The 7,184-nt window shown below is 30.7% G+C and overlaps 1 non-coding gene across 1 annotated transcript; it reads left to right on the top strand.

Moving 5' to 3' along the window:
* The first annotated feature begins 6,490 nt into the window (after positions 1-6,490).
* TRNAR-CCG (transfer RNA arginine (anticodon CCG)) lies at positions 6,491-6,562 on the top strand. The gene has a single exon. It is a non-coding gene; the product is annotated as a tRNA-Arg (tRNA).
* The last annotated feature ends 622 nt before the right edge of the window (positions 6,563-7,184 follow it).

The raw sequence follows: 7,184 nt of genomic DNA on the forward strand, positions 1-7,184 counted from the left end.
CACAAGGAGGCTAAGGGCCACAGCGTAACAAGTTCTATAACAAACATGCAGGCCTATCCATAAAAAGAATCAACATTTTCATGATCATGATTTTAGATAAAGATATTTGAAATACAAAGGGAATGATTTGGTTTCATCAATTCAAATTATTGTTAGCATTGAATAATTCTGAATAAATTTATCACTATTACCATTATGACCAGAACTATTACTGCCATGATCATATCATTCAACACTATTTTTGATCACCATTGCCACTGATATTCGAATTATTTGCGTTTTCATGATCATGTTCATCCTCAGTGTGTTACTTTTCTTATCTTTCTCTATCTTTCAGTGTCTCCTTCTCGCTTTTTTAACCTTTATACCTTTCTATTCTAAGCAAATTAGACTGCGGCTACATCCGCACGCAGACAATTGTGCTTCACTCTATCCCTCTTTTCAGAGAGAGAGAAAGAGAGAGAGAGGACTGAGGAAGAGAGAAAGAGGGGAAGAAAGGGAGAGAGAAGATGTTCGGGAAGATTAAGAGGAAAGAAAATCAAACACAAAAGCTAACACAAAGAGGCCAAAGGCCAGAGCGGTAACAAGTTGGCATGATAAAATAACGGAATTCTGTAATAAATATGCAGGCCTATCCATATAAATCATCATTTTCATGATTATGATTTTAGGTTTAGTGGGATAAAGATATTTAAAATACATAGGAAACGATTTGGTTTCCACAGTTCCTGGGCACATTGTAATAAAATTTACACCGCAAACCAAAAACAAAGAAAAACAACAAAAACCGGTCATCTGATTTTCTCACTTTATTTTTATCTTCCCCCACTCTCTCACTCTCTCGCTCCTTCTCTCCCACTCTCTCTCTCTCTCTCTCCATCTCTCTCTCTCTCTCTCTCTCTCTCTATATATATATATATATATATATATATATATATATATATATATATATATATATATATATATAGAGGGAGAGAGAGAGAGAGAGAGAGAGAGAGAGAGAGAGAGAGAGAGAGAGAGAGAGAGAGAGAGAGAGAGAGGATATATATATATATATATATATATATATATATATATATATATATATATATATATATTATATATATTATATATATATATATCATATATTTATATATATATATATATATATATATATATATCCTAGGCAAATAGATATAGACATATATATATATATATATATATATATATATATATATATATATATATATATATATATACATATATATATATATACAGACAAATAGATATAGACCTATATAGAGAGAGAGACAAATAGATAGAAATAGATAGAGAAATAGATATATAGATACAGATATAGACAAAAGGGTAGATACAGATAGATATAAACAAATAGATATAGATAGATATAGACAAATAGATATAGATAGATATATATAAATAGATAGATATAGATAAATAGATAGATATATAGATATAGATAGATTTAGACAAATAGATATAGATAGACATACCTATATAGACAAATGGATAGATATAGATAAATAGATAGAGGTAATTATAAATATAGATATAGACAGACAAATATAGATATAGACAAATAGATAGATACAGATAGATAGATGTAGAAAAATCAATAGATATAGACAAAAAGACTGATATTGGCAAATAGATATAGACATATATATATATATATATATATATATATATATATATATATATATATATATATATATATATATATATAGACATATAGATATAGACCTACAGATAGATATAGACAAATAGATAGATATAGATAAAGAAATAGATATAGATATTGACAAAATGGTAGATATAGATAGATATAAACAAATAGATATAGATAGGTATAGACAAATAGGTACAGATAGATATATACAAATAGATAAATAAAGATAAATAGATAGATATAGATATATAGGTATAGATAGATAGATATAGATATATAGGTATAGATAGATAGATATAGGCAAATAGATATAGATAGACATAGATAAAGACAAATGGATAAATATAGATAAATAAATAGATATAGATATAGATATAGACAAACAGATAGATATAGATAGAGACAAATAGATAGATATAGAAAGATATAGAAAAATGAATAGATATAGACAAAAAGGCTGATACTGACAGATAAATGTAGGTGATTATGTATATACAGAATGATTGATAAAGATAAATAGATAGATAGATAAATGATAGCTAGTGATAGATAGATAGATAGATAGACATATGAATAGGTAGATATCATTTATATATATATATATATATATATATATATATATATATATAGAGAGAGAGAGAGAGAGAGAGAGAGAGAGAGAGAGAGAGAGAGAGAGATAGATAGATAGATAGATAGATAGATAGATAGATAGATAGATAGATAGATAGATAGATAGATCATAAAAAAGAAATTTAAAAAAGTCTATTTTAAACTCGAGAAATAACAAAGGTGATGCCGCTGGGAACAGCTTTCTGACTTTCGAAATTCCCGCCAAGTTCAAAATGGCGGAGGGAAGAGAGAGAGAAAAATGTGGATGAAAGTTCGTCTCTCGTTCCCCTTCTTTCCATCTTATTCATTCCTCTTCTCCCTTTCCTCCTCGCTCCTTTCTACCCTTCTTTTCCTCTCTCCCTCACCCCTTCTTATTCCTCTCCTCCTCACTTCTCTCCTCCTCTTCCTACCTCCTTCCTTTCCATTCAATTCTCCACTCTCTTCCTTACCCTTACTTCTTATCTTCTTCTCTTCCTAACTCCTCTTCTCCCTTTCCTCCTCCCTTTCTCTTACTACTCAATATTTTTTCCCCTCTTTTCCTCACCCCTTCTCCCTTAACTCTTCTCCTTTCCATCCCTTCCTTATTCCTCATCTCCCTCGCCTTCCTCAATTCCTTACCTCTTTTCCTTACCTGTTGATATATAAAAGGATATAGGTACAAACACACACACGCATACACTCACACACACACACACACATACACACACACACATATATATATATATATATATATATATATATATATATATATATATATATACATACATATATACATACACACACACACACACACACACACACACACACACACACACACACACACACACACATATATATATATATATATATATATATATATATATATATATATATATATATATATATATATATATATATATATATATATATATGGTATTACATGAACCCATCTAAATTAGTAAATTAAATCTTATTCATTTAAAAAAATATATATAATGAACGAGCTAAGATGCCCTAGAATTGGCTGTCAACCCTGTTTACTCTCCTCCCCCCCACCCACCGTCTTGCCTACCCGAGTTCCTTGGGCGGTTTGCCTCGCCCACTCTTCCACCGCCATCGGCCTGGGCAAGACCTCTCTGCCTTTTGCTGTTTTTTGGCGTTAATTGGTTGGTAATTTATCTTTGTTAGGTTTAGGGCGATACATTAAAATGTTATTAATGTATCGCGTAGGTAGGATTTTTATTTTGTCATTATTTTTGTGTGTTTCGTCTGTTTGTTGGTGAAGGAAATAAATAAAAATAAATTGTAAATATTGAGTTTGTGCATTTTTCCATTTCATAGATTTTACAATTACTAAATAATAATCATTAGTGGTATACAATTCTTGATTAACAGTGGAAGATAATTAACACAATAAATAACGTATAATGAAAGATGAATAATGATTGACAATAAGTGACTAATGAATCAGTTTGTATATAAATAAGAAAGGAATATAATATAATACAGTTAAAAAAAGAATACATCATTGATAATGAACTTTGAAGAAAATAACATTAATGGGAGATGATGATAAATAAATGAACAATGAACAAAGTGAATGATTATAATAACTTGGCGGTATTAATGAGCCTAATATGGAATGAAAAATGAATTAATACAAATGAATTAACCAGAAGAATATTTACAATCACTAGTATTACTGTAGCACGAACTATTGTTACGTGGTATTTAGCCGTTCATACCAGGCCATATCCTTAAGATTTGACTTCTCGTCTATTATTTTGGCTTTCGCATTTGGAGAATTCGAGTTCAGCGGAGCTGCTGTTCCCCTTAATTCTCTTAGTGACATACCAGCCGTAACAATATATATATATATATATATATGTGTGTGTGTGTGTGTGTGTGTGTGTGTGTGTGTGTGTTTAGGTATAGATGAATGGATAGATATAGATAAATATAGATCAATACATAGGAATAGATAAATAGATATAGATAAATAGATAGGTTGAGATAAATAGATAGGTAGAGATAAATAGATAGATATAGATAAATATAGATAAATAGATAGATATAGATAAATATGGATAAATAGATAGGTATAGATAAATAGATAGGTATAGATAAATAGATATCTATAGATAAATAGACAGATATAGATAAGTATAGATAAATAGATAGATACAGATAAATAGATAGATATAGATAAATAGATAGATATAGATAAATAGATAGATATAGATAAATAGATATAAATAGATAGATATTGATAAAAAGCGGAAAAGTATTAGAGCAGATTCTGTGCTTCCCCGTTTTCCTTTTAATTCTGCCCATTTTCTGTGATGAGGAGGTTCCAGTGTACCAGCCAATGTTATCATCATTACTTTCATTGATAATATTCTAAGTATTATGATTATAATCATTACTATTAGCATCATCATTAATAAACCTATATATATTCAGCATGTTACCATTACCCTCCTTTTGATCGTTGAAAAGCCCATTATAAGGATTATTATCCAACCAGAAAGAATGAGAGGAAGAAATCAAGAAATAGACAAATTGCTAGATGGTGTCAATAGCAAAGAAGGACTGGAACTATTCGGGATAAATTGCACGCATTCGCTTCTGAGAAATACGATCGTTAAAATGCTTTGTCTGTTTACATTCACATCTATGAATATGGTACCCATGGCATCAGCATTTGTATCAATTGCAATTTAGTATTCATATAATATTACAAACGTCAAACTGTAATAATGATCGCTGATTGGTAAGCTTCTCTGTCAGTCAGTCTGTCTGTCTGTCTGTCTGTCTGTCTGTCTGTCTGTCTGTCTGTCTGTCTGTCTGTCTGTCTGTCTGTCTGTCTGTCTGTCTGTCTATCTCTCTTTCTCTATCTATCTATCTATCTGTCTCTTCCCCCACTTGCTAGGTAGCAATAAACATCGAAAAAAAGATATAGTAATAGCAACAGAAAAAAATGTTTATCGAATGGAAATATGTTTAAAGAGTCAGATTATTTTGTATATATTTAGCTTCTCTTTCATGATAATGGATTTTGCTTGCAAAAAGACAATTTAAAGATTATGCAATTATAAATAAGTATATTTAAAAAAAAAGGTTCTTACGTGGTTTGCATAATGAAATACCACGTTAGTGAAGATGCAATGTATTTCGTCTTTACCTTCGGGCGATTTATACCTAATTGAACTCTTATTAAATTTTCCCGTCGTTGGTATTTTTGTCATTGACAATGCTTATATTGAATAATAAGATTAGTTATGTAACCATTATTTCACACCATTATCTAACAATGCTCATTATTTTTTTTTTTTTAATTTGATATTCACGAAGTATGCAGCAGCAATTAAATATTACATTCAACTACGAACATCAGGATCCTCTATTTTCAGTCATATATCTTAATTTAAAGATCTTGTTTAATGTGCCAATAAGAGATACCCGGTGATAAATAATTTTCTGTAATTCAGTTGTCAGTATTTGATCCTTTACACTATAAAAATGTCTATATGCAATAGTCGAAGAGATTAAGGCTTCGCTATACCGGGGTCCGAATAGAAAAATCCCGGAGAAAATGTTTAATAGTAAAGGATTCAGCGGATACCTTTCCATGTAGGATTTCCAAACGTACTTAGAACCTATTTGCTTTTTGTGAGCTAATTACGAGATGAATAGTGTAATAGAGGGATTTATTCAAAACATTTATGGGGTGAATGAATACAATTATATCTTTAAAAGATATGTAATGAAAAGAAATATATTCATGATCGAGAGATGTATTAATAACATTACTGCTTATTCCTTTATCCACAAATGTCGACATATAAATCTACACTTGCAAGCGAGAGTGGCAACACCTGTAAATAAACTATTTGGCTCACTAGTAATATCGAAATACGTATTCAAATGGGATTGTCGATTTGGAAGTCTGTGAAGAGTATTGTTAATAACGATAATGGCAACAGCAGTGGGCATGCAGCAAAATAAGTGCACAAAAAGAAAGAAAAATGGGTTAGTGCTTTATATTTTTCCAGGATTTCTCTTTATCATAATACTTAGTTGAGATAGGAAGGTAGATTTTTTAAGATTGGACATATCTCAGTGCAATGGGTAGGTATACAATGATGTATGTAACATCACATACACAAGTGCAATATAAGTGTGCTCGTGAAAGCTACAATATATATCTAGTGAAATTTTAGAGTGATATATGTCTCTGTAGTGTAGTGGTTATCACAGTCGCCTCCGACGCGACAGACTCGGGTTCAATCCCCGACGGATACTATAATAAAGACATTTTTTTTCATGAATTTTTGTTTGTACTTACCTTCCGTTCCATGTATCTTTCTACTTTTGTTTCTGTTTCTTTCTCGTTTACAATGTGAAGGAGTAAGGAGTTGGAGTGTGTGGTACTGAATTTTTTTGTTTTGCTTGTTATTGTTTATGCGCGTTTTCGTAATTTTGCTGTTTGTCCTTTCATAATCATATGACAGTATTAGTGAGATGAGAAGCAAAGAATTGGTGGAGGAAGAAGAGGACGAACACGGGATGAAGAGAAAGAAAAATAAAGGAGTAGAAAAAGTGTTAGCGTTATCTTCGTTCCACTTTGCCAACTTCAAATAAGAAATACGACTTCACAGAAGAGGAGAATGACCTCTCTTTTTGAATGGTAGCCTGATAATTACCTTTATATTTGGAAAGGTCAGTTGCCACTGTACTTCACAGTGTCATGAAATAAATGAATACTACTTATGGTCCGTCATGAAATAAAAAAATCAAAGTAGGCAAACCAGGCAGGACAGCTACCAAGGTAATATTTGTAATATTATATATAAATAATGATATACATCAATACTACTACTATTGCATTGTGACAGTTGGATCCTGTGCTAACCATGTCTATTTT

The sequence above is a fragment of the Penaeus vannamei genome, chromosome 10, assembly GCF_042767895.1.
Source record: "Penaeus vannamei isolate JL-2024 chromosome 10, ASM4276789v1, whole genome shotgun sequence".
Taxonomy (NCBI): domain Eukaryota; kingdom Metazoa; phylum Arthropoda; class Malacostraca; order Decapoda; family Penaeidae; genus Penaeus; species Penaeus vannamei.